This window comes from Aquarana catesbeiana, linkage group LG03 (genome assembly GCF_042186555.1).
Source record: "Aquarana catesbeiana isolate 2022-GZ linkage group LG03, ASM4218655v1, whole genome shotgun sequence".
NCBI lineage: Eukaryota > Metazoa > Chordata > Amphibia > Anura > Ranidae > Aquarana > Aquarana catesbeiana.
This window is the reverse complement of record NC_133326.1, coordinates 280705751-280733085: the sequence shown is the minus strand read 5'-3', so window position 1 is coordinate 280733085 and position 27335 is coordinate 280705751. Positions and strand designations below refer to the sequence as shown.

General features: G+C 44.6%; 1 long non-coding RNA gene across 1 annotated transcript; it reads right to left on the bottom strand.

Moving 5' to 3' along the window:
- Positions 1–24608: 24608 nt before the first annotated feature.
- On the bottom strand, positions 24609–25953 carry LOC141134525 (uncharacterized). The gene is made up of 2 exons (XR_012243186.1): positions 25564–25953; positions 24609–24786 (listed from the first exon to the last, which is right to left on the bottom strand). It is a non-coding gene; the product is annotated as an uncharacterized lncRNA (long non-coding RNA).
- Positions 25954–27335: the final 1382 nt, after the last annotated feature.

Here is a 27335-nt window from a genome sequence, read left to right as displayed (position 1 = left end):
GTCTTAATGTTGAAGACAGTTAATACATACACACTAGTGCCAGTTTGGCTTGGGGCCAATGAACCTATAAAGCTGGCCATGCACGGTTATTTTTATATTTCTTTGATGAGGTGGATGGAGGAACCCACCCCCCCTTCCCCCTTTCAGAATATTGTGTTCTGACAGCGGCACCCAATCAATGGAAATTTTTCCAACATGTCCCTTCGACGTATGGAAGTAAATCAACTAAACAATCAACTTCTGCCTAACAGGGGAGCCCACACATTGATCACATTTTGTCTAGTCTCTGATGGACTGGCCAAATATCAATCAGTGTATGGCCAGCTGAAGTTTGTATTTGAACCCACAGCACTAAGCCCATGTTCACATCGGGCCAATTTGGCATGCGATTTGACATGTCAAATCGCATGCCAAATTGGCGGCTATTGTGGCGCCGCACCAATTCCCAAAGTAGTTCCTGTACTACTTTTGGTGACTTCAGGGGCAATTTAAATAGACATCTGTGCATGAACCCGCACAGATGTCTTTCAAATCGCCCCCAAAGTCAGACTGCATTGCCAGTTAGAAATCTTGCATGTTCAGCTGAACTCGCACAATTTCTAACCCAAATCAGTGTTAACCTGGGCTAAGGCTGGGTTCACACTTGTGCGATCACAGACATTGCATGTGATTTGCACCGCATTGCTGTGCAGATCACATGCAATGTCTGTGCGATGTGAATTTAGCCATACAAACTGTATGGCTGAAATCGTATCACTTTCGCACCAAATTGGTGCAGGACCCTTTTTTTGGTCTGCACTGGAACCGGATCACATGGGTGTTCACACCTATGCGATCCAATTCCTGCACCACTTAACAGTTCGCACTGCGATCTGTAAACCATTCTGGGGGTGTCATTTCCTTTTTTTTTTTTCAATTCTTTTATGTAGACAGAGGCCAAAGACAGGATTGATAACATCAAAGCAGTAAGAATACAGTACATGTTGGGTACAATGTCACAAAATAACGTTGCCAAATATCGAAGGGTGTAGTAGAGACCACACACATAACTGGAATCGGTACCATACCCTGCACCCCTCGCCTGCATCTATAAATGATAAGCATTGTATGTCTATGAAGGTAGTGGGAGGCCAATTTTGCAGAACCATAAGACAACAAGAGAGGATTCCGCAGATCCTGTCTCAACCGGTTTTCTCTTTTTCCTTAAAACTGGAAAAGGAAGAGGGAGGAAAGTGGGGCTTTAGATGCCCTTAAAGTAGACTGAAAAAAAGGAGGGGGAGAAGGCGGAAAGGGGGAAAAAAGGGGGGAAGAGGGAGGGAAGAGGAGGGAAGGGAAGCATAGGGGTTACGGATGTACAAAGTGTCTAAGAATTATGAGATGGAATGATTTATTCGATTGCCATTGAAAGTCACAAATCACTCACGAGAGATATATTTTGAGATTAGTCGGCAGTATCAATTTTGAACAAGCCTTTCCATCATCAGAGTAGACGAACATGTTCCACAGAATCCAAGTTTTGAAGTATCGTTCGTGCTGGCGTCTTGATGAAAGGACAAGGTCCTCCATTTTATTTATCTCCTACACCTTCCGTAGCCAAAGGCCAATAGTCAGTGGATGCGGGGATTTCCAATTGAGAGGGATACACAGCTTGGCAGTGTCAAGGAGGTGGCAAATAGTAGATTTCTTGTAGACTTTTTCTGGGATATTGGAGGCATGGAGAAGACAGAAGGCTGGGTCATCTGGGATTGGTCTCTCCGTGAATTTTCGTATAGAGTGACGGATCGTTTTCCAGAAGTGCTCTAGTTTGGTGCATGACCAGAAAATGTGTAGGAGTGTTCCTTTTTCTCTCTGGCATCTCCAGCAGCAGTCTGATGTTGAGGGAGAAAACGTATGCAACAATGATGGTGTCCGGTACCACCTGGACAGAATATGGTGTTTCTGGTTCGGACTGAGGAAGCTGATGATTGTCTGGGGGAGTAATCAGTATATTATAATTGATCGAGAGGGTGTGTGGCAGAGTTTGGGTATTGGAACAGTACTCTTCAAAAACAGTAAGAGGTTGGTCAAAGTTCTCAGGAGGGGGCAGCGGTTTTAAAAAGTGGCGGAGTTGGAAAGGTCTCCAGAAGTTCAGTCGAAAGGGGTCGGCAGAGTCCGTAAGGGCAGGCAACGACGGCTAGTGTCCCGCTGTGAAAAAGTGAGCAGCTTGGAACCGTCCTGACTAGTGACAGTAGTTTCCTGTGTATTCGCGGCTGTTTATGGGCCCAAATAAAATCAATAAACATACTCTGTGCTTGTTTAAAATAGCTGGTAGGGATGGAAATTGGTAGAGCTTGGAAGAGGTATACAAATTTAAATTAATTTAAATTAAAAATTAAATCAACTCCTATTTTTATTAAACACACTTTCATATTATTAATAAAGACATTGTAATGACATGAAATATTATAAACATCTCTAAGAAACATAAAAAGCCCATCTAAGGATGGGTAATTTTTTTCATTCAACCAGCAGGTTGAACACAAAAAAATGAACAGATTCCTCCATCCACACAAGGGAGGTGTGAGACTCCTCCATGGTCAAAATGCACTGCTCAGCAACTGCAGCCGATCAAGAAAAGTTTTCCAACATTCCCATTCGGTAGAAGCAGTTCTAACGATTGACTTCTTTCCAGCAGGGGTGGCCACACATGGATTAAAATACATTCAGGTTCCTGCTGAACCAGCCCTAATTCGATGCATCTATGGCCAGCTTTACATATCAGTTTTGGATTGACTGACCCTTTGAAAACAACGCTGAGATAGTAAAGCAGCCATCTGAGATTTTAAATAACAAATAAAGGCAACACGTGAAACAATTACATTTCAATTAAATTAAAGAGAAACTAATGTCCTCCTGAAAAAACTGCAAGGTTAAATTAATAGAAATAGACTTTCTGACTGCTATTGTGGTACAGTTAGAAAGTTGGCTTTATTTCTCTTGATTTGAGATAATAGAGCTTGTATCCTGAGAGCACCTAACAGGGTCCCTGGGAGCATACCACCTGAAGTCTCAAAACTGGCAGATTGGTGCACTACAATATGCTTGGATGAAAAACTGAAGTAATTGTTGTCAATTCATATAATAAATAAAGAACCTGTATGTAATTATAGGATCAGGTTGGTTGTACTCTTTGTATGCATCTCAAAATTTAATTCATAATTTTGATTAAATGTAACTTTTAACCGTTGTGGTTTTCTAAGGAAAGAAAAAACACCCAAAACTCCTTCTGACTTTATTGTTTTCATAAGACCTAGGGAGTATTGAAATTAGCATGAAGGTCAGAGCCATAGTACGTGATTTTGTAGTGATTTTCTGGATACCTGCAGGCATCAGTGTAATGAATGACATCTTAATTAGTAATGCTCGGCTAATTAGCAATTGACATAATCATCACCCTTTATTACATGCATTCTTTCATTCGATCTGTGCTTTTCTCAGTCTTTTTATTCATCAGTCAGATTCATAACACACAATTCTTTGGCTTTGCATTCCCGATAATATTTTTGTATGGGATAATTAGCCTGTACAGTGCTGAGATGAATGACAAGATTGATCTGAGTCACCATCAGTCACCCTTGTGACCAAAAAGGAGCACAGACAAAAGAAGACCTCTCGCTGTTTAATAAATCACAGCATGGACCTCCATCCATTGTGCCCAAGTGGGCTATCAATCAGAGGTGACATGCCAGGACCCTGTCCTGAATCACTCACTAAGATCAGTCCTCCTGGTGGGTGACAACGTCTTATGGAAGCATCTTGGTGCTTTCTGCTCACCCAGATGTTATCCATGTGTTGGGATAAGAGTCACTCCTTTGGACATTGCCCAACATATGGAGCAAACTGGTTTCCTTTGGACCTTGAAAAAAATGACCAGATGCAAACAGCCCTATTTTGTCGTATTAGCACTTAATTATGGCTCTGTTTTTTCTGTTCTACAGCTGCTTCTAAAATTTTGTACAGCTTGTTCTCCTTCCCACCCCTGTCACGGAAACCCACACACGTTACAGCCCAATTGTACAATTCACAGGTGGAGTTCTTCAAATATTTCCACGTGTGTGGGTACATGTAGAATGCAGAATAAAGCAAAAAACGTTTTATTTGTTAAATTCATGCTGCTTACAAATAACCAGCAGTGGAAAATAAGCAGTTCTTGCACCTTCTAAAACACATCTCTGCCTCTATATAAAAAATAAAATGGGATACTCCAGGTAACAATTTTAAGCCAATAAAGCAACCATTTTTGGAAAAAAGGGTTTGGAATAAAAAGTGGCTGTTTTAAGAACCCCTCTCAGTGTTACATGGTTTGTCCCAGCTGTCATTTTTTTTGGACAGCTTGGTCTGTATGTAAATTAAATTCATACACTAAAACTAGATGTTTTCTAGAATAAAACATTTTTCACTGTAAGGTCTCATTCTGTACACCTGTGCAAAGGACAGTATTCACCTGCATGGAATGCACAGGTGTTCCAAGAATCCGCATGTATGTAGCCTCATTCATGTCTATTGGGACGCAGAAGCTGTATGAACACAGCCACTGGTTCCAATTTGACAGCTGCGTGGGTACGCGACGCGTCCCTGAATGCAAACAGAGACCAAAAGGTTCCTAACAAATGTCCACATATCTGTCCTTAACCCCTTCCTGCCCGGCCCATTCCAAAGGCGGGCGGGAGCCCTGTTATTCTGGGAGGACGTCATGTGACGTCCTCCCAGGATTGCGCCTTTTGTGCTCTCTACAGGACATGCTCTGATGTGATCTGTCATCTGAAGACAGATCAGTGTACCGGTCCGCTTCTGGTACCATGTGAACACTGTGAACAATCACAGCAGACTACATGACAATTGTACACAATGAATGGCTTTGATTGTTATTGGCTACTATTGTGTTGATCAATGTAAATTGTGACATCACCTCCTGCAGGATCGGGCCGCGCTCCAGCACGATCTGTCACCTGCTGTGTCCACCAGACACAGCTGATGACAGATCACTATACTGGCCCACTGCCGGTACCATGTGATGGCTGTGGCCAATCACAGCAGATAACATGACAATTGTACACAATAAAAGGCTTTAACTTATGCCTTTCATTGTGTATTATTGTGATGAGCTCTGTGATTGGTCACAGTGATCACATGGTACAGACAGGGCTAATTACAGTCCATCTGTACAATGTGATTAGCTGGGGCCAATCACAGATAATCACAACAATACACACTGAATGAATCTATTTCATTCAGTAAAAATGGTTGTTTATAACAGCAATATTCACTATTATAAGCAATCATAGTGAGTAAAAAAAATTAAAAATCCTGATCACCTCCCCAGAGTAGTACAGTGTTATTACTATGGTAACACTGTATTGCTCTGGTCATAGTGTGTAAAAACAAATGTAAAACAACAAAAAAAAAAACGTAAAGAAAAAGATATTTAAAATATTGGAAAAAAAAATAATTTTTTTTTAAACATACTGTCACCAGTCAGTGTCCCTGATCACTGCCACACCCGTTGATCACACTGTACTGCACTGGTGATAGTATGTAAAAAATTGCAATAAATAAAAATACCACCAAAAGGAAACTATTTGTGTGAAATAAAATGATAACATTTTCATTTGGATACAGTGCTGCATGACTGCGCAATTGTCATTCAAAGTATGACAGAGCTGAAAGCACAATATTGGCCTGGGCAGGAAGGGGGTAAATGTGTTTGGTAGTGAGGTGGTTAAATATAGCAAAAATATAAAATATTACATAAGAATTTCACAGACATATTGGTAAATTTACACTTCAAATCAATCAATAAAAGACTAGTCATTATCAAAGCACATACTGTTGCATACTAAGTAAAAAAGTTCCTACAAAATCACAAAGTGCGTTTTTACATACAACTGGAATAAGTGCATAAATGCAGCTTTATATGAAATTTCTGTAATTCCCTAGCACTCATATTCTAGCCATACTCAGCTCCAGGGAAAGAAGAGCTGCACATTGATGAGGTCATTATAATCCAAGTTAATTGCACAGATAGCCATAGTAACAGTCCCTGCCTAGGGACTGCCCACTGACGCATTTTACCCAATAGGACTTAGTCGTAAGAGAATATTCCATTCATACGGCTCCAATTGTGGCTGATTCTGCTGAATTGGCTATAATTCAAGCCGTGGGGGGCCCCTTTACGCTCGGCTCAACAAACCACCATACGTATTAATGGTGTAGTTCTCAACCTGTATGCTTCATTACGTTTCTTGTGCTACTTATCTTGGGAGAACACAGTAATAGATGTAGAAGATTCACAAATGTGTCTGAATGGTTATTCCAGCAAATGTCATCTTTTTCTTGTCCAATTCTATTTTAGATTTGCCAAAACCATATAATATGAGGTCAAACGTAAACACGTTCAATTTGTATGCAGTCAGGCAGGCCCTTCCACTATTTAGTTAAAGGTAAATCTAAAGAAAATGTTATAATAAAGTAAAAAGTGCAGCGCTGAATGGCATGTGTATGAAACAAATATTAAATAGGTGTGACACCAACACAATGTGGGCACATAAATGCCCTGATGGAATTGGTTGTATGCCAATAAAGTGAATAAGTGCTAATACATCATATGTGCAAAATCAATGACTGAATAGCCACTGTGTATCTATAAACAAAGGTTAACACTACCACAATGTAAACACTTAAATGACAAAAATGGGTTTGATACCAATAATAAAGTGCATGCATACTAAAATAGCACAGTTGCAAAATCAATTGCTATTGGTCACAATAGGTTGAAATTGAAGGTTCTACTGATGTAGAAAAGTCCACCTTTATCCACATTGAATGTTCACATGACAAACTGAACAAATCTGGTAATAGAAAATTGGAAACAACAGTCTATGCAAGGGAGACAGTAGTGGACAATCAAAAAAGAATAGAAGAGGCCTCCACATAGTGTAGATCGAAGATAAATGGATTTATTAAAACAAGAGTACTAACATCCTGATGATGTGTACAAATAAAATCAATATGATCACAAAGAAATCCAAAAAACAAGCGCAATGTACAGAGCTGACTGTCAGTAACCTGACATGTTTCGTCCTAAAGGACTTCAACTGGGGTATAGGCCAGCTCTCCCTCACTGCGCAAATATATAGAAGAGTGCAATAATCCAATTAGTAATTAAAACTGTATTAGTCCGTTCCCATCACTAAAAAATATCCGTCATGGCGGATAGGCGTGCGTTCCATGCCTCATACTGAGTGTCAGTGAGCGGAAATGCGCCTATCACATGACCTCCCACATGATACCCAAGCCCCGCTCTGGCCCGACTGTGAGGCGTTGATGCCACCCTTGACGTGCTAGCCAAGCCTCAATATGGTTCAATGTAAACTATCGTACGATCGCGATGATGCGATAATACCGTTAAGAATTAACGATTTCCAAAGCTGCGCAGACTTCTTATAGTTGCAAAAACAACACATCACTAATTCATATACTACCTTAGCCGGCCGAGGCTATGGGCTCTCATTGACTCTCAAGTCAAGTATAAATCACATGAATAAAAATGTACACATAATTGACATAAGAGCAAAATCAGCCTAACAAAGTACATGTTATACCTTACCACCATAATGTGAGTGTAGTGTGATAAATGAATACTGACAATGAATTAGGAGTAAAAGGAAAAGGCACGATGTATTCAAAAAATAGAGAGGGGAAAGAAGAAACACTAAGCTTGATTGATGAAGGCATTGATATCCCAATCAACATTCATGCCGAAGGGCGAGTAGGATATCAATTCATAAATCCAGAACATTTCTAAACGTTATACCCCTCTGAGGCTAGAATCGCCTCTCCAGTGAGGGACAAATGTATCAATGATCTGGAACTGAGTGCCAGACAGGTCCTTGTTATGATAACGAAGGTAATGTCTGGGGACGCTGTGGTTAGTACAGCCTTTTTTAATGCTAGCCAAATGCTCATTAGCCCTCACTGAAAATGATTGTATGCTATGTCCCACGTATTATTTCTTGCATGGACAAGTCAGCAAATATACTATATATCGAGAAGCAGAAGTGATGAAATGTTTAATGTGGTACCTACGGGTGGTGGTAGTGGACTCGAATGATTCTGACTTTCTCCTGCCACAGGTCTCATGTAAACATCATCTAAAGGAAATGTTGCCTTGTCAGGGTCACGCTCAATGCCATAATTCTAAAATGCCATCTGCAGTGCCATACATTCAAAAGGTTATACTGTGTGTCAAATCACAAGAATCTGAAGAATATTGGTTTAGAGAACATTCTCGCAATGATAATTGCTTAGACAGTATACACACTGCTGTGGTTGCTTGGTACCATACTGCACAGCTAGGTCACTTTACTGGATACTGGGGCTCGAGCAAGGGATGGGCAGGAGGGCACAGTTGTAGGGATGGGGGCCCTTACCACAAACTCATTGCAACCAGCAGGCTGCAGCTTTATGTCTGCTCTGACAGCTACTGCTGTCACACCGCGCTCCTTTATGCCCTCTCTCTACTCCATTCACCGCAGCTGATTGAAAAACACACCATGTATGCGCAACTACCTTCTAGCAAGCAATTGGCCACGCATGTGCAATGCACATTCCATGCCCATCATTGGGCAGAGAATGGGCACAAGGTGGTACAATTATTCTATGTCATGCTTTAGCAGTGGGAGAGGGGGGGCGCAGTTTCACATCCTTGCCCTGGGCACTGGTCGAACCTGTCCTGGTACTAATGCTAAGGCTGTCACTAACAGCAAGGACAAGAGCTTGGCAATATATATTTCTGTGCGCTGTGAGTTTCACCATTCCTAAGCCATGTCATTATCTGTTGCCTAAGCTGGCCATAGAAGGATTGAAATTTGGTTGGTTCGCTCAAAATATCTCATTATTGAATGAACCCAAATTGATATCTGAATAGATTGTTGGTGCAATAGAAAATGTCCAAAATATGCCTGTTCCAGGTTTTTGGTAACATCAGTTTGTGATTTTACTGTTTATATGGAAGTCTATGTTACCCCAACAGTGATGATTCCTTATATGTGTTGGCTTTTCCTAAAGTTCTTAATAAATTACGCTGTATAGTTTTTATTGCATCTGTTCTTTTAAAATACCCGATGATCCCTCCAGTTACCCTGGGGTGATTTCACAAACTGACCATGCCAAGCATGGAAGCAGATCCACTCTGGCATGGTCAGTTTGCTTCCCTGGGATTAATGTTAGGAGGTGCAGGACACTGTGCACATTCACAGCGTGCCTGTATCTCATGTACCAATCGGGGGTATTGTTTTTTTACCAAGTTTTAAGCTACTGTATCCACAATTATCCTGATGTTAATTTCAACTTTGTAAGTTTAGATTTTCTTTAAAAAAATCATATTGTTATGCATAATACATGTGCCTTTCCTGTACTTGTTTCAATATTATCTGCCATTATGTCAGACACAAAACACAAATGTTCATATACACCTGCCTTTGTGTATGAACCCATCAATCTGGCAGAGGAGCCCATGAATTGAAACCAGCCCTGGACGAAATTGTGCAATTAATGCTCATCTGCAATGAACGACAACCCCTATCATGTCCCGATAACAACCCCTACCATGTCCCCATAACAACTTAGGAAAACGGAATGCCAACATCTTCTTTAGACTGTATGTACTATATTTAAATAATCTGCAGGGTTCTTGCAAATATCCCTTTACTTGAATGTCTCTTCAGTCACTTGACTATACAGCGAGCTTGTACTGCCCTCTACTGGTAAGGTCGAAATAGGCACTCAGATTTATAGAATTTTTTGGAGCACTGTGACATTCTTTGTTCCACATTCCTTCAGAAACTGAAGAATGAAAATTGAGCAACCCGAGACAATCTGCACATACTGTAGAAAACATACAAACTCTCTGCCAGCAATGTTTCTGGTAGGAATTGGATGAAATATATCATTAGCACACCAACATTCTTGTTTCCAAGTTCTTGTATGATCACATAGAAACAGTGGCGGCTGGTGCTCCATTTTTTTGGGGGGAGGCAAAAAACAACCCTCCCCCCATACCCACCCGCTCGCCCGCCCACACTTACCCCGACCAGGTCGTGAGCGGCTTTGGCGGCTTCTCCTCCTGGCCAATCCAGTCGCTTCTCCTTGTGGCCAATACAGTCTTAGGATCCACTTCCTGTCCTGACTGGCCCAGGGAGAGAAGCAGGAATGTTGATTCGCTAATGTCACAAGTGGGATGGCTTGGGGCGCAACCTTTTTGAAGCCAATTAGAGCTCTAATCATGTGCTAAAAGAAAAAAAAAACGTGTAGAAATCCATGTGTCCGGTGCCCCGCATGGAGATTAGGGGCCGGCGCATAGAGATTAGGGGGGTGGCACCCCTGCGGCCCCTATGGATGGGCCACCGCTGCATTAAAAATGCAACATTTCTGGACCACGCAGGGACCCTTTTTTAGGTATGTCATCATCACATGTTTGAGAAAGGGTCCCTGGCATGGTTTTTGATCACACAAGAATGCCTTGTAATGCATATTTAATATTTTTATAGTGTAGAATAGATAATGGCAGGTTCCTGAAGTGATATGCAAAGGCGAGTACAGAAGGAAATAAACACATGATATAACACACAGCTTTAGCTCTCAAAAAAAAAAAAAAAGTGCAGTCATTCCAATTAAATATGTATCTAATGTTTTGATAATATACAACCATTCCATTCACTATGGGATGAAGTTACACATCCCGTTAGAGGTACATTATCGTCAATGGCAACACATTGAAAATTCACGTTAAAAAAATGGTGCATTTTATTGGTGCATTTTTTTTCAAATGTCCATATTTTTCATGTGTGTTCAGGAAAAGAATGAAGAACACATGTAAGGCTCCGTTTAGATATGTGCAAAAATGTTTGTTCGCACACGCTGCTAGCATGGCAGCCCGCTCATTTTAATGGGCTTCCCTACCCGTGATGAACGGGGAGAAAGAAAAGTCCAACCCTTTTTTAAAATCGTGCTGCACTGAGCCACATAGCGCTAATGTGTGGGGGTGCCATTAAGAAATATTTCTCGCACACCTGCTAAAGTGCAGCTCGTTTCTCTGTGGGTCAGGATTGCACATCTATTTTAGATTTTGCATGCATTCTCCAGCCACAGAGATGTGAACCTTGCCTAAAATACGTCTTGAGTTGTGTTACATTTGGATACACAACATTAAAAACATGCTAGAAATGCATTATGTGCTTTGAGCAAATGGCGCTGGTGTGCCCCTTATGTTTTTGGGCTGTGCAAACAGAGAGGATTTATTCAGAGTTCATGCAATCAGGACATTTAGGGCAACCGTCACTAAATTGTGGACCTCGCATTTTGATCATGGTGTGGGAAACCCCAATGCAATGGAAATGGAAAGATATGTACATTTTCGTAGTCCATATCAGGAGAGAACCCTAGGGTGACAACCATGATGTCCTCCATAGATCAGTGGAGGAGTTACATAGTCACCCAGGGACAAGAAGTATGTTATTTGAAGGATTACCAGGTGAACCTTCCCACTGTGAGCTGCAATGCCTGGGAGGGGGAGCGTGTGAGACATGAAGGATTTGGCTCTGCCAGGAAAGGTAAAGGAAGTGTTTTGTTTACTTTATGAGGCTTGTGCATCTAATTAATTGGATTTGGTACTTGTAGACTGCTTAGCTCCCAACTGTCCCTTATTTTGAGGGACTGTCCCTGGAGCAGTGTCCCTCTGTTACTCATTCCTCCTCATTTGTCCCTCATTTTGGTCTGATCTTTATAGTTGTATATAAAATGCACTTTTTATCTTTCAAAAGGTGTTTTCCAGCGCTAAACCTTTCATCTGATTTTTAAACTGCTGCATTTGTATATTCCTAAAGTCAATTTAAAGGAATAGTAGTGGTAAAAAAGCACTCGTGGGTTTAACCAATCTTTTTTTTATACAATTCTCCTTTAACCACTTGACATCCGCGCTATGGCCGAATGACGGCCACAGCGCGGACCTGAATTCCCGGGAGGCCGTCATATGACGGCCTCCCCTGTGCAAGCGCCCTGCGCGCGCCACACAGGGCGCGCGCCGAGCGCTCTGTGATCACCGAGTCACTGAGACTCGGGTGATCACCGATCCGGTTCCGGCCCCTTACCATGTGATCAGCTGTCAGCCAATGACAGCTGACCACATGATGTAAACAAAAGATCAGTAATCGGCTTTTTTTTCTACTCACGCTGAAAGCGTGAGTAGAAAAAAAAGCCGATCACCGGCTCGGATGCGAGGGACATCGATCCCGAAGTGGAAGAGGCACATCTGCCTCATCTGTGCCCAAATAACTGTGCTCACAGTGCCACCTAACAATGCCCACAGTGCCACCTATCAGTGCCCACAGTGCCACCTATCAATGCCCACAAGTGCCACCTATCAGTGCCCACAAGTGCCAGCTATCAATGCCCACCAGTAGTGCCAATCAGTGCGACCTAGCAGTGCTGCCTATCAGTGTAACTGATCAGTGCCCATTATTGCCACCCATCAGTGCCCATCACTGCCGCCTATCAGTGCCCATCAGTGCCGCTTCATCAGCGTACATCAATGAAGGAGAAAAATTACCTGTTTTAAATTTTTTATAACAAAAAAAAAAAAATGTTTTTTTTTAATTCTGTGTTTTTACATTTTTTTAACAAAAAATAAAAACTGCAGAGGTGACCAAATACCACCAAAAGAAAGCTCTATTTGTAGGGAAAAAATGATAAAAATGTCATTTGGGTACAGTGTTGTATGACCGTGCAATTGTCATTCAAAGTGCGTCAGCGCTTAAAGCTGAAAATTGGTCTGGATAGGAGGGGGGTTTAAGTGCCCAGTAAGCAAGTGGTTAAGAGGGCGTGGCAGGGGGTGTGTCCTATGCTGCATACTTTTGCTGATAGGTGTCCCTCATTCCCATCTCAAAAAGTTGGGAGGTATGAGACTGTCATATAGGAGCCTTTAGCTGTAAGCTGTGCTTTAATGTTATGAGCTTGTACATTCCTCTGTAATGTGAGTTATACCGTACAGTACATGGAGGTGGACATTGTAATGTCACAACAGATGAACACTGATAGCTCACCTCACCAATACTACAGGTTGAGCTATTACACTCTAAGGCCCCTTTCAGATGTGCGGATTCGTATTGGGACATCCGCTTGCTCAGCAGGGATCGCTCCATTGATCCCCGCTGAGCTGGCAGATGACAAGTCTGTCTCTGCACAGTGTGCAGAAACAGACCTGTCAGATCTCCGCTCTCCTCTATGGGGGGATCGGATGAAAATGGACCCCCTGTCCATTTTCATCCGATTCGATCCGCCAGACAGATGGAAAATAGGGTTTCCATCTGTCTGGATTTAGCGGATCGGGGCGGATCGGATGTCAGCGGACATGTCACCGCAAAAACCACCCAAGTCAACTCAGGCTCCTCATACAGATACTTTTCACCAGGAACCCATACCAGATTGAGGCTTGGAACGCACACCGAACTCGAGGAACGAAGCCGCGTAGAAGAACCCTAAAACAAACTGCTGGAAAGACTTAGTGCCGGTTCTGAGGCACTTTAAATTGTTGTGATATTTTGCACTTTATAATATCTTGCATGTTATATTTATGTCGGGCGGGAGGACGTGCTGACGAATTGCCTTGCTGTCTCCGGAGAGTCACGGGCGCTCGCAGGCCGGCCATTCTCTGCTTGAAATTTTACCTATTTTGTAAGTGTTACTCTTCTTATTTTAATAAATCTTTTTACGGTATCACACTATGGGGATTATTTTTTCTTCCATGCCCTGATGTTACGGCACCGGAGGGCTCCTTCCTCCTATTGATTGCATACCGATCCTGGATCAGTGTTCCCTGGGAGTCTGTTGCCTGACACTTCCTAGAAAGGCCCTGGCTGGCTTTCTTTTGCTTGCCTCTGGTAAGCGCGCATTTGCTTTGGTGTTCTATCACTGGTGATGGAAGATTGCACTTTTGTACCTTGAATTCAGCACATCATATATTGTTTGGACTTTCTTGCCATTTTTTCTCTTTCATAATTTTTGTGCACTTTATTATCATCATTATTTAATTATTAAATGTGTGTGATATAATTTTACTCAAATCACTCTTTAGTGCAGCTGTTTTTTACCTAATTATTGTGCATATGTTTTGTGTTTCATATGGTAGCTGCTGCTTTACATAATTTATTTTTTTAATTTTTTATTTTCATTTTCTAATTTTTTGAGCGCGGTATTTACTCTTTTCCTATATATGTCATCGCTGACATCCGTCGCTCCATAGAGATGTATTGAGTGACCGTTCAGGTCCGCCTGAAAAAACTGGCAGGCCGATCTAAACGGACGCTCCATGCAGTTCTATGGAGTGACGGATGTCCACGGTGACATGTCCGCTGACATCCAATCCGCTCCGCTAAATTCAGACGGATGGAAACCCTATTTTCCATCCGTCTGGCAGTTCAGATCGGACGAAAAAGGACAGGCGGATCCGTTTTCTAAGTCGCACTGATTAGAACAGATCCATTGCACTGATAGGGGGTGCGACTTCTGATACAACTTGTGCTCCAAAGTCAGAGCGATTGTCGCAGCAATGTGAACCGGGCCTTATATTGTATTATTGATCATGATGGCCGATCACACAGCCGCCATTTTAGGAATATATTGTAGGATGTATTTATGATCAGAGCCACATTCATGTGTAGCTTTTATATCATTCTGGAGTTCTACACCCCCCAGGTTGCAGTCACAGTTTTGAATAGCGGAAACAACTGTTCCAGCTTGCGATTTTGGTTGCACACAATTCCATGTGTCGCACGCAGGGCAGCCGGTTTCCTCCATGGGCAGCCCTATACGTGTCGGTCTTCCGAAAAGTTCATGCTCCTTTTTGGGAAAAAGAGTAGCGCGTTCTTTTAGAACTTGCATCTTGCCACGATCGCAGCAGAACTGCATCACGTTTGCGATGATCGATCCCAAATCCTATTGTTAATCCGGAACATTGAAGAATTCTATTTCGCAAATGTCAGACTCGGGGGGTGCCGGCCCTGACTATAGGTACTCCGGAGAAGAACGCCGATATGAGAACTCCATGGAAGGCGCCGGGCTGTCCTCTTCTTCTAAATACTGACGGCTGTCATTGTGATCCTCACCGAGCATGTCACCGGCCACCCCTCTATGACCTCCTGGAGGAATGGAACCCTTCCAGATGTGCAGCCAGGGGAGGAGAAGGTCAGACAGCAGCCAGGACGGGCCACTTCCTCCAACTCACACATACCTGTGTGGGGCAGTCATGAGGAGATCACACATGGAGGATCCTATGAGGACACAGGCTGGAGGGGACACCTCCCTCATGACAGATCCTCTTTATTGCTGCCAGTGATGCAGACCCCTCTGACAACCTCCCTTCCCCCAGTCCGTGCTTTTCCCGGGACACTCAGACTCTCCGCCACACTTTTCCTGGTCCCTCCCCACAGCTCGGCGCCTTCTTCTTCCTCTCACCTCCGTGGTGCTCTCTTCAGTTCTCCTCAGCCCTCTTCCGCCATGGCGCTGCAGAGAATACAGCCCCGTACACGGCTCACACACGCACCGCAGAGCTCCTCCCCCCGGAAGTGACCTCGCAGCGCCGCTCTGTTTATTTGCGGTACAAGAAGTTTCTTTTAATCACCCCGCCTCCACCGCGTGTCAGGGCTGAGGTGGAGGGCACGCCCACCTCGCTGTCCTTTCCATCCCATAATAATCCCTGCTGTCCCAAACTAAGTGCGGCCATAAGATCCGCATACACTGTACGACCTGATTGTGGGAATGTGTGCCATCAGAATCATGGCAAATAAGTGAAAATGAACACCATCAGCTATACATATTCTATAGATAATCTCTGGGTAAGAAATAATATTGTCATATGTGACAATTGCTCCAATGATATGCAAGGTTTAACCACTTCAGCTGTGGAAGGTTTACCCCACCTTGACCAGGCCATTTTTTGCAATACGGCACTGTGTTACTTTAACAGACAATTGCATGATCATCGCATGAACCAGATAGTGACGGTAAGGCCCCTTTCACACTGGGGCAGTGGGGGCGCGGTTTTACCCGCCTGCTAGTGGCCGAGAAAGGGTTAAAACCACCGCAAAGCGCTGCCCCATTCATTTCAATGGGCAGGAGGGCTGAAGGAGCGGTATACACACCCCTCCAAAGATGCTGCTGGCAGGATTTTTTTTAGCGTCCTGCCAGCGCACCGCTCCAGTGTGAAAGCCCTCGGGGCTCTCACATTGGAGACACAGCAGCGGCTCTTTCAGGGTGCTTTGCGGGTGCTATTTTTATCGCTGTAGCGCCTGCAAAGCGCCCCAGTGTGAAAGGGGTCTAAATGGCATTCCTTGGTCGGCAGCTCTCCCTGTCAGAGTGGTAGTCACACTCATTGATTATCAGCACAGCCCCCATCAGATGTGCCAATCAGTGTCCAACAGCTGCCAGCAGTGTCCCCTCAATAAAGTCTCTCAGTGTCCATCACAGTGCCCAGCAGTAACATCTGTCCGTACCTCATCATCAGTGCTGCCCATCAGTGCCATCTATTAGTGTCCATCAGTGCCATCTGTCAGTGCCACCTATCAGTGCCCATCAGTGCTGCATATCAGTGCCGCCTATCAGTCCCCATCAATTCTACATATCAGTGCCTTCTCATCAGTGCCACCTTATCAGTGCCAACTCAACAGTGCCCATCAGTGCCGCCTCATCAGCACGCATCAGTGAAGGAGAACACAAAATTTTATGACAGAAACTAAGAAAAACTTTTTTTTTTTTTTTTCAAAATGTTTTATTTTATTTTATTTTGTTTAGCAAAAAATAAAAACCACAGAGGTGATCAAATACCACCAAAAGAAAGCTCTATTTGTGGGAAGAAAAAGTTAATTTGGGTACAGTGTTGTATGACCGCGCAATTGTCATTTAAAGTGCGACAGCGCTGAAAGCTGAAAATTGTCCTGGGCAGGAAGGGGGGGAAGTGCCCGGTATTGAAGTGGTTAAAGTGTAACTAAAAGGCAAAACCTTTTTTTTTAGCTTTAGATAGAGTGGAGGTGGATTCCAGTGTTCACATTGGAAATCTTCTAATGTGGACACTAATTCTGGTGACCTGGGGGCCCCCAAGGAATTCCCTTGATTTGCAGGGATTTCCTTGCACTTCCTGTTTGGCTATAGGACAGGAAGTGAAGGAAATCTCCACAATGGGACACAGATGGCGAAAAAAAAATCTGAGAAGAGTTATAACTCCCCCTTACTCTATCCAAATTTATAAAAAAAAAAAGTTTTGCCTAAAGCTCTACTTTAAAGCGGAGTTCCACCCAAAAGTGGAAGTTCCGCTTTAAATACTCCTCCCCCCCTTACATGCCACATTTGTCATGTCATTTTTTTGGGGGGGGGGGAGTGGGTGACTACTTTAGAGAGGGACTTCCTGTCCCACTTCCTCCTTCCGCCCACGGGCCGCCTAGACGACTCCTCCTCTCCCCTAGGCGGTCCCTCCCTCTCGGCAATCTTCTGGGACACATGACAGGTCCCAGAAGATTGCCTGTCAACTGGGAGAGTGTAGCACGACTCGCGCATGCGCAGTGCGCGCCTGGCCGTGAAGCCGCAAACTGTCACGGCCAGGTGCCCACAGTTCCAATAGATGAGCCGAGGAGAGGAGAGGGAGAGGAACGATGCTTGGTGTGGCCGCATCGCTGGACCGTGGAACAGGTAAGTGTCGGTTTATTAAAAGTCAGCAGCTAAAGCCTGGAACTCCGCTTTAAATCACACTACTAATTGCATATTGTACATGTTTGTATCCTAAATACTGAAATTTGCACTTAAAACTGTAATTTTGTAACTTTTGTAAATGCCAGTAAAAACTTGGCTGTGCCAGTACATTTTTAATCTGGTAGGTTGGCAACCCTGGCAGCATATGAGGTGTAAATCAGGGGAAGCAGTGCAATATCATGGCTGGCACAGACACTTGCCCTATTATTACTGAGATACTGATCTTCTTTATGGATGAGGCACTGCACTGCTGCTTAAAGCGGAGTTCCACACAAAAATGGAACTTCCGCTTTTCGGAACCCTCCCCCCCTCCGGTGTCACATTTGGCACCTTTCAGGGGGAAGGGTGGTGCAGATACCTGTCTAAGACAGGTATTTGCACCCACTTCCTAGCATAGACTCCCACGGGAGTCTACGCCTCTTCCCGTCCCTCTGCGCTGTCTCCTGGGAAACACACAGGTCCCAGGAGATAGCGGGGACCAGTTACGACTCGCGCATGCGCAGTAGGGAACCGGGAAGTGAAGTCGCAACGCTTCACTTCCTGATTCCCTCACCTAGGGTGGCAGCGGCAGCTGCCGAGAGTCGAGCGAGTGATCGGCAGCGGCTGCCGACATTGCGGGCTCCCTGGACAGGTAAGTGTCCATTTATTAAAAGTCAGCAGCTACAGTATTTGTAGCTGCTGGATTTTAATATTTTTTTTTTTAGGTGGACTCCCTCTTTAAAGGATAACTAAAGGTTTGTGGGGTTTTTTTGCTTTTTCTTTTAAACAAACATGTCATAACGCCTCTATGCAGTTGGTTTTGCACAGAGTGGCCCTGATCCTCCTCTTCTGGGGTCCCTCAGCAGCGCTCCTGGGTCCTCCTCTTCTGGGGTCCCTCAGCGGCACTTCTGGGTCTTCCTCTTTTCGAGTGCCCCGTTGGAAAGCCGCTCTCCCTCGGGGCGCCCGTGTTCTGCTGCTGGCATCCATTGACACAGACAGCAGGACTTGGCCCTGCCCCCCTTGTCATTGGATTTGATTGACAGCAGCGGGAGCCAATGGCTGCGCTGCTATGAATCTATCCAATCAGGACCCGAGACACTGGCTGGGGCTGCTGTGCTTGTCCCCGTCACTGAAAAGACCGGGTTCAGGTAAGTAAAAGGGGGGGCTCGGGGGGGAGGGGGAGCTGCATCACAGGAGGTTTTTCACCTTAACCACTTGCCGACCGCCTAACGTATATATACGTCGGCAGAATGGCACGGGCAGGCAGAATCACGTACCTGTACGTGATCTGCCTCCCACGGGCGGGGGGTCCGATCGGACCCCCCCCCCCGGTGCCAGCGGCGGTCGGCATCTGACTGGGAGCGTCGGGAGGCGAGGGGGAGACCATCCGATCGTGGCCCCCCCCTCGCGATCGCTCCCAGCCAATGGGAATCCTCCTCTGCCTGTGTGTAGTTTCACACAGGCAGAGGATGTGATGTCATCTCTCCTCGGTCTGGCAGTTTCCGTCCCAGCGCCGAGGAGAAAAGACATGTAAGTGCACACAACACAAACACACACAGTAGAACATGCCAGGCATACTTTACACCCCCGATCCCCCCCCCGATCGCCCCCCGATCCCCCCCCAATCACCCCCCCCCCTGTCACAAACTGACATTAGCAGTATTTTTTTTTTTTTTTTTCTGATTACTGCATAGTGTCAGTTTGTGACAGTTACAGTGTTAGGGCAGTGAGTATTACCCCCCTTTAGGTCTAGGATACCCCCCTAACCCCCCCTAATAAAGTTTTAACCCCTTGATCACCCCCTGTCACCAGTGTCACTAAGCGATCATTTTTCTGATCGCTGTATTAGTGTCGCTGGTGACGCTAGTTAGGGACATAAATATTTAGGTTCGCCGTCAGCGTTTTATAGCGACAGGGACCCCCATATACTATCTAATAAATGTTTTAACCCCTTGATTGCCCCCTAGTTAACCCTTTCACCACTGATCACCGTATAACTGTTACGGGTGATGCTGGTTAGTTCGTTTATTTTTTATAGTGTCAGGGCACCCGCCGTTTATTACCGAATAAAGGTTTAGCCCCCTGATCGCCCGGCGGTGATATGCGTCGCCCCAGGCAGCGTCAGATTAGCGCCAGTACCGCTAACACCCACGCACGCAGCATACGCCTCCCTTAGTGGTATAGTATCTGTACGGATCAATATCTGATCCAATCAGATCTATACTAGCGTCCCCAGCAGTTTAGGGTTCCCGAAAACGCAGTGTTAGCGGGATCAGCCCAGATACCTGCTAGCATCTGCGTTTTGCCCCTCCGCCCGGCCCACCCAAGTGCAGTATCAATCGAACACTGTCACTTACAAAACACTAAACGCATAACTGCAGCGTTCGCATAGTCAGGCCTGATCCCTGCGATCGCTAACAGTTTTTTTGGTAGCGTTTTGGTGAACTGGCAAGCACCAGCCCCAGGCAGCGTCAGGTTAGCGCCAGTACCGCTAACACCCACGCACGCAGCATACGCCTCCCTTAGTGGTATAGTATCTGATCGGATCAATATCTGATCTGATCAGATCTATACTAGCGTCCCCAGCAGTTTAGGGTTCCCACAAACGCAGTGTTAGCGGGATCAGCCCAGATACCTGCTAGCACCTGCGTTTTGCCCCTCCGCCCTGCCCAGCCCAGCCCACCCAAGTGCAGTATCGATCGATCACTGACACTTACAAAACACTAAACGCATAACTGCAGCGTTTGCAGAGTCAGGCCTGATTCCTGCGATCGCTAACAGTTTTTTTGGTAGCGTTTTGGTGAACTGGCAAGCACCAGCCCCAGGCAGCGTCAGGTTAGCGCCAGTACCGCTAACACCCACGCACGCAGCATACGCCTCCCTTAGTGGTATAGTATCTGAACGGATCAATATCTGATCCGATCAGATCTATACTAGCGTCCCCAGCAGTTTAGGGTTCCCACAAACGCAGTGTTAGTGGAATCAGCCCAGATACCTGCTAGCACCTGCGTTTTGCCCCTCCGCCCGGCCCAGCCCACCCCACCCAAGTGCAGTATCGATCGATCACTGACACTTACAAAACACTAAATGCATAACTGCAGCGTTCGCAGAGTCAGGCCTGATCCTTGCGATCGCTAACAGTTTTTTTGGTAGCGTTTTGGTGAAGTGCCAAGCACCAGCGGCCTAGTACACCCCGGTCGTAGTCAAACCAGCACTGCAGTAACACTTGGTGACGTGGCGAGTCCCATAAGTGCAGTTCAAGCTGGTGAGGTGGCAAGCACAAGTAGTGTCCCGCTGCCACCAAAAAGACAAACACAGGCCCGTCGTGCCCATAGTGCCCTTCCTGCTGCATTCGCCAATCCTAATTGGGAACCCACCGCTTCTGCAGCGCCCGTACTTCCCCCATTCACATCCCCAACCAAATGCAGTCGGCTGCATGAGAGGCATTTTCTTTATGTCCTCCCGAGTACCCCTACCCAACGAACCCCCCCAAAAAAGATGTCGTGTCTGCAGCAAGCGCGGATATAGACGTGACACCCGCTATTATTGTCCCTCCTGTCCTGACAATCCTGGTTTTTGCATTGGTGAATGTTTTGAACGCTAGCATGCACTAGTTGAGTATTAGCGTAGGGTACAGCATTGCACAGACTAGGCACACTTTCACAGGGTCTCCCAAGATGCCATCGCATTTTGAGAGACCCGAACCTGGAACCGGTTACAGTTATAAAAGTTAGTTACAAAAAAAAGTGTAAAAAAAAAAAAAAAAAAACACATACAAAAATATAAAATAAAAAAAAAAAGTTGTCGTTTTATTGTTCTTTCTCTCTCTATTCTCTCTCTCTATTGTTCTGTTCTTTTTTACTGTATTCTATTCTGCAATGTTTTATTGTTGTTATGTTTTATCATGCTTACTTTTCAGGTATGCAATTTTTTATACCTTACCGTTTACTGTGCTTTATTGTTAACCATTTTTTTGTCTTCAGGTACGCCATTCACGACTTTGAGTGGTTATACCAGAATGATGCCTGCAGGTTTAGGTATCATCTTGGTATCATTCTTTTCAGCCAGCGGTCGGCTTTCATGTAAAAGCAATCCTAGCGGCTAATTAGCCTCTAGACTGCTTTTACAAGCAGTGGGAGGGAATGCCCCTCCCCCCCCAACGTCTTCCGTGTTTTTCTCTGGCTCTCCTGTCTCAACAGGGAACCTGAAAATGCAGCCGGTGATTCAGCCAGCTGACCATAGAGCTGATCAGAGACCAGAGTGGCTCCAAACATCTCTATGGCCTAAGAAACCGGAAGCTACGAGCATTTTATGACTTAGATTTCGCCGGATGTAAACAGCGCCATTGGGAAATTGGGAAAGCATTTTATCACACCGATCTTGGTGTGGTCAGATGCTTTGAGGGCAGAGGAGAAATTTAGGGTCTAATAGACCCCAATTTTTGCAAAAAAGAGTACCTGTCACTACCTATTGCTATGATAGGGGATATTTACATTCCCTGAGATAACAATAAAAATGATTAAAAAAAAAAAAAATGAAAGGAACAGTTTAAAAATAAGATAAAAAAATAATAATAATAAAGAAAAAAAAAAAAAAAAAAAAAAGCACCCCTGTCCCCCCTGCTCTCGCGCTAAGGCGAACGCAAGCGTCGGTCTGGCGTCAAATGTAAACAGCAATTGCACCATGCATGTGAGGTATCGCCGCGAAGGTCAGATCGAGGGCAGTAAGTTTAGCAGTAGACCTCCTCTGTAAATCTAAAGTGGTAACCTGTAAAGGCTTTTAAAAATGTATTTAGTTTGTCGCCACTGCACGTTTGTGCGCAATTTTAAAGCATGTCATGTTTGGTATCCATGTACTCGGCCTAAGATCATCTTTTTTATTTCATCAAACATTTGGGCAATATAGTGTGTTTTAGTGCATTAAAATGTAAAAAAGTGTGTTTTTTCCCCAAAAAATGCGTTTGAAAAATCGCTGCGCAAATACTGTGTGAAAAAAAAAAATGAAACACCCACCATTTTAATCTGTAGGGCATTTGCTTTAAAAAAAATATATAATGTTTGGGGGTTCAAAGTAATTTTCTTGCAAAAAAAAATTATTTTTTTATGTAAACAATAAGTGTCAGAAAGGGCTTTGTCTTCAAGTGGTTAGAAGAGTGGGTGATGTGTGACATAAGCTTCTAGATGTTGTGCATAAAATGCCAGGACAGTTCAACCCCCCCCCCAAATGACCCCATTTTGGAAAGTAGACACCCCAAGCTATTTGCTGAGAGGCATGTCGAGTCCATGGAATATTTTATATTGTGACACAAGTTGCGGGAAAGAGACAATTTTTTATTTTTTTTATTTTTTTTTGCGCAAAGTTGTCACTAAATGATATATTGCTCAAACATGCCATGGGAATATGTGAAATTACACCCCAAAATACATTCTGCTGCTTCTCCTGAGTATGGGGATACCACATGTGTGAGACTTTTTGGGAGCCTAGCCGCGTACGGGACCCCGAAAACCAAGCACCGCCTTCAGGCTTTCTAAGGCCGTAAATTTTTGATTTCACTCTTCACTGCCTATCACAGTTTCGGAGGCCATGGAATGCCCAGGTGGCAAAAAAAAACCCCAAATGACCCCATTTTGGAAAGTAGACACCCCAAGCTATTTGATGAGAGGTATAGTGAGTATGTAATGCTGAGAAGAAAAGTTTGTGAATGAACTAAAAAAAAAAAAAAAAACGATAGATAGGTGGACACCCACTTTAATGCATAGAATGCAATAAGGTGTGAAACCAAAAATTGTCACTTTTATTCCTATTACAAGGAATGTACACATCCCTTGTAATAGAAAAAAGCATGACAGGTCCTCTTAAATATGAGATCTGAGGTCAAAAAGACCTCAGATCTCATGTTTACACTAGAATGCAATAAAAAAAAATTTTTTTTTAAAAATTGTAATTTTAAAAAATTATTTAAAATGGCCCTTTAAGAGATGTGGGTGGAAGTGACGTTTTGACGTTGCTTCCGCCCAGCAATTGCATGGAGACGAGTGGGGGCCATCTTTCCCTCACTAGTCTCTATACCTGACAGGAGACAGACTCCTGCTCCGCTGCCAACAGCTCCGGTAAGCGGCGGAAGGCACCGGATCGTGGCGGGAGGGGGGCCCTCTTCCGCCACCGATAAAAGTGATCTTGGGGCGAATCCGCCACAGAGATCACTTTTATCTTGTAGCGAACTGCCCGCTGAAGACAGGGATACTGGGGTTATGGCAGCTAGCTGTTGCCATAACAACGATATCCTCCTTCAAACAGCCACCGTAAAACTGCGGCGGGCGGTCAGTAAGTGGTTAAACTTGTATTGATGTATATAGGACTTTGGGCTCAGTTCATGAAGCTGGTTACATAAAGACAAGGATATCTGCTTTCAGTCATATGACCGTTATTTTCAAATCTTAGTTAAAAAAAAGTAACTGTCATGTTTTTGAAAACAGCGGATTTTATTTATTTTTTTTAAATGTGTATTATAAATCCTTTAATTTAGAGTCCTACAGTACAGACAATATGAGTCAGGACAGTACAGACAGCCATAAAGAATTTGTACATAGACAAGTCATTGTGTTATAAGGACAAGGACACAGCTGTGGGTTAGAAATTATTCCCATATCTGTCTGATCTTTAAAAATATTTTATTTTATATTTTCAATATTTTTATATTTGACCACTAATATATAATATAAGTTCCCATTACATAACATGATATGTTGTTTACATGTTTGTCACTGAACATACACTGCATAAAGTTTTTGTTGAAAAAAAAAAAAAAAAAAAAAAGCAGTTATTTTTCTCCCTCTATGACATCACTTGTCAGTTGGTCTATATAAGGCAGCTCTGCCCTCTGCTGGGTGTCAGTTGACTCTCGCAGAGGTAAGTTCATTTCTTCTCCTCTCCTGGATTCTGGAGACAGATGACTCACCATAGTTACATCACCATCTGAGATTACAGAATTTAGCACATTAACATAGATTATCAAATGTAGGCAAATATAAGCATATAAAATATATCATTTTTATATAAACAAGCAGAATATTGAATATTATTTTAAAAAAATATGAGGATTATTATGCTGGTGAAAAAAAAAAAAATTTTTTTTAAATAATAATAATTAAAAAAAAAAAATTTTTTTTTTTTTTTCAAAATTTTTTTTTAAAAAAAAATTTTGAAAAAAAAATCATTTAAAAAAAATTTTTATTTTTTAATGGCACCTAGACGCAGTGCGGTTTTGCCACAATAAATCTCGCTGAAATTGCATTGCACAAAGCTTGTCGCCTAAAAGAGGCTCCTGCTTTTTTTTTTTTGGGTGATCGCACTACAATCACGACACAACTACACCATGTCTATAGGTGTCATTGATGGCACCCGAACAAGGGTGCTGCGTTTTGCCAGCATTGCAGTGCAACTTGGACCCGGGGCGATTCCAAATCTCTAGATGTGAACGGGGCCTGAGAAGCAATGTGCAGTGGACCAATTTTCAGAGGTATTCCATGGACAGCTCAGAGATGATGACGTCTCCTCACCGCACTTATTAACCATCGAAAGAATGCAGCACTGCACAGCAACTACGTGCATTACATGCGGTTGCACTGCAGCCGTTACTTAACGGGATAGAACGGGGAGCCCACACACTATGTGTGCCTCCAGGACGGGATGAGCTCACTGTGTGTGCTGCCAGACATGGAGCCGACACACGAGCGCACTGCAGATGCCAACCTGTGCGGAGCCCTCCGTCTCTTCACCCCACCCGGGATATGAGTGGACGATCAAATTGCTGCTTAAGCTTCTCTCACATACACCTGTTGTAAAAACTCCTGCGACCTATGCAGGCTCTCGACTCACGTCACTTCCTGTGCGTTACGTCAGAACACAGCTGACGGCGGGGCTTTACTGCGCGTGCGCGACTTCACCGCGGCTTTACCGCGCGTGCGCAGCCTCTCCTTCCAGTCGAGGATCATTTTAGACTCGAGCGGGCGGGTACGTCAGAACACAGCTGACGGCGGGGCTTTACTGCGCGTGCGCGACTTCACCGCGGCTTTACCGCGCGTGCGCGACTTCACCGCGGCTTTACCGTGCGTGCGCAGCCTCTCCTTCCAGTCGAGGATCATTTTAGACTCGAGCGGGCGGGTACGTCATAACACAGCTGACGGCGGGGCTTTTCCCGCGCATGCGCGACTTCACCGCGGCTTTACCGCGCGTGCGCAGCCTCTCCTTTCGGTCAAAGAAAATGTTAGACTCGAGCGGGCGGGCGGAGGAGGTGCGAGTACATTATCAATACATTATCGTCAGCACCGCCTCCAGCCCCACCCCGCCCCGCCCCTAATACGCCCTAGCCTGCTCTGGAGAAGGGGGGCGGGCATGGGATAAGGTCAATATAAAATATAGAGCTGTACGACCTGATTGTGGGAATGTGTGCCATCAGAATCATGGCAAATAGGTGAAAATGAACACCATCAGCTATACATATTCTATAGATAATCTCTGTGAAAGAAATAATATTGTCATATGTGACAATTGCTCCAATGATATGCAAGGTTTAACCACTTCAGCTGTGGAAGGTTTACCCCCCCCCCCCCTTCATGACCAGGCCATTTTTTGCAATACGGCACTGTGTTACTTTAACAGACAATTGCATGATCATCGCATGGACCAGATAGTGCCGGTAAGGCCCCTTTCACACTGGGGCAGTGGGGGCGCCGGCAGTAAAACGGCGCTATTTTTAGCGCCGCTTTACTGTCATTTCAGCGGCGGTATTCAGCCGCTAGCTAGGGCGGTTTTACCCCCCTGCTAGCGGCCGAGAAATGGTTAAAACCACCGCAAAGCGCTGCTGCAGCAGCACAATGTCGGCGGTATAGCTGCGCTGCCCCATTCATTTCAATGGGCAGGAGGGCTGAAGGAGCGGTATACACACCCCTCCAAAGATGCTGCTGGCAGGACTTTTTTTAGCATCCTGCCAGCGCACCGCTCCAGTGTGAAAGCCCTCGGGGCTCATTGATTATCAGCACAGCCCCCATCAGATGTGCCAATCAGTGTCCAACAGCTGCCAGCAGTGTCCCCTCAATAAAGTCTCTCAGTGCCCATCACAGTGCCCAGCAGTAACACCTGTCCGTACCTCATCATCAGTGCTGCCCATCAGTGCCATCTAATAGTGTCCATCAGTGCCATCTGTCAGTGCCACATATCCGTGTCCATCAGTGCTGCCGGTCAGTGCCCATCAGCGCCGCCTGTCAGTGTCCATCAGTGCCACCAGTCAGTGCCCATCAGCGCCACCTGACAGTGCCCATCAGCGCCGCCTGTCAGTGTCCATCAGTGCCACCGGTCAGTGCCCATCAGTGCCCATCAATTCTACATATCAGTGCCTTCTCATCAGTGCCACCTTATCAGTGCCAACTCAACAGTGCCCATCAGTGCCGCCTCATCAGCACCCATCAGTAAAGGAGAAAACAAAATTTTATGACAGAAACTAAGAAAAACTTTTTTTTTTTTCA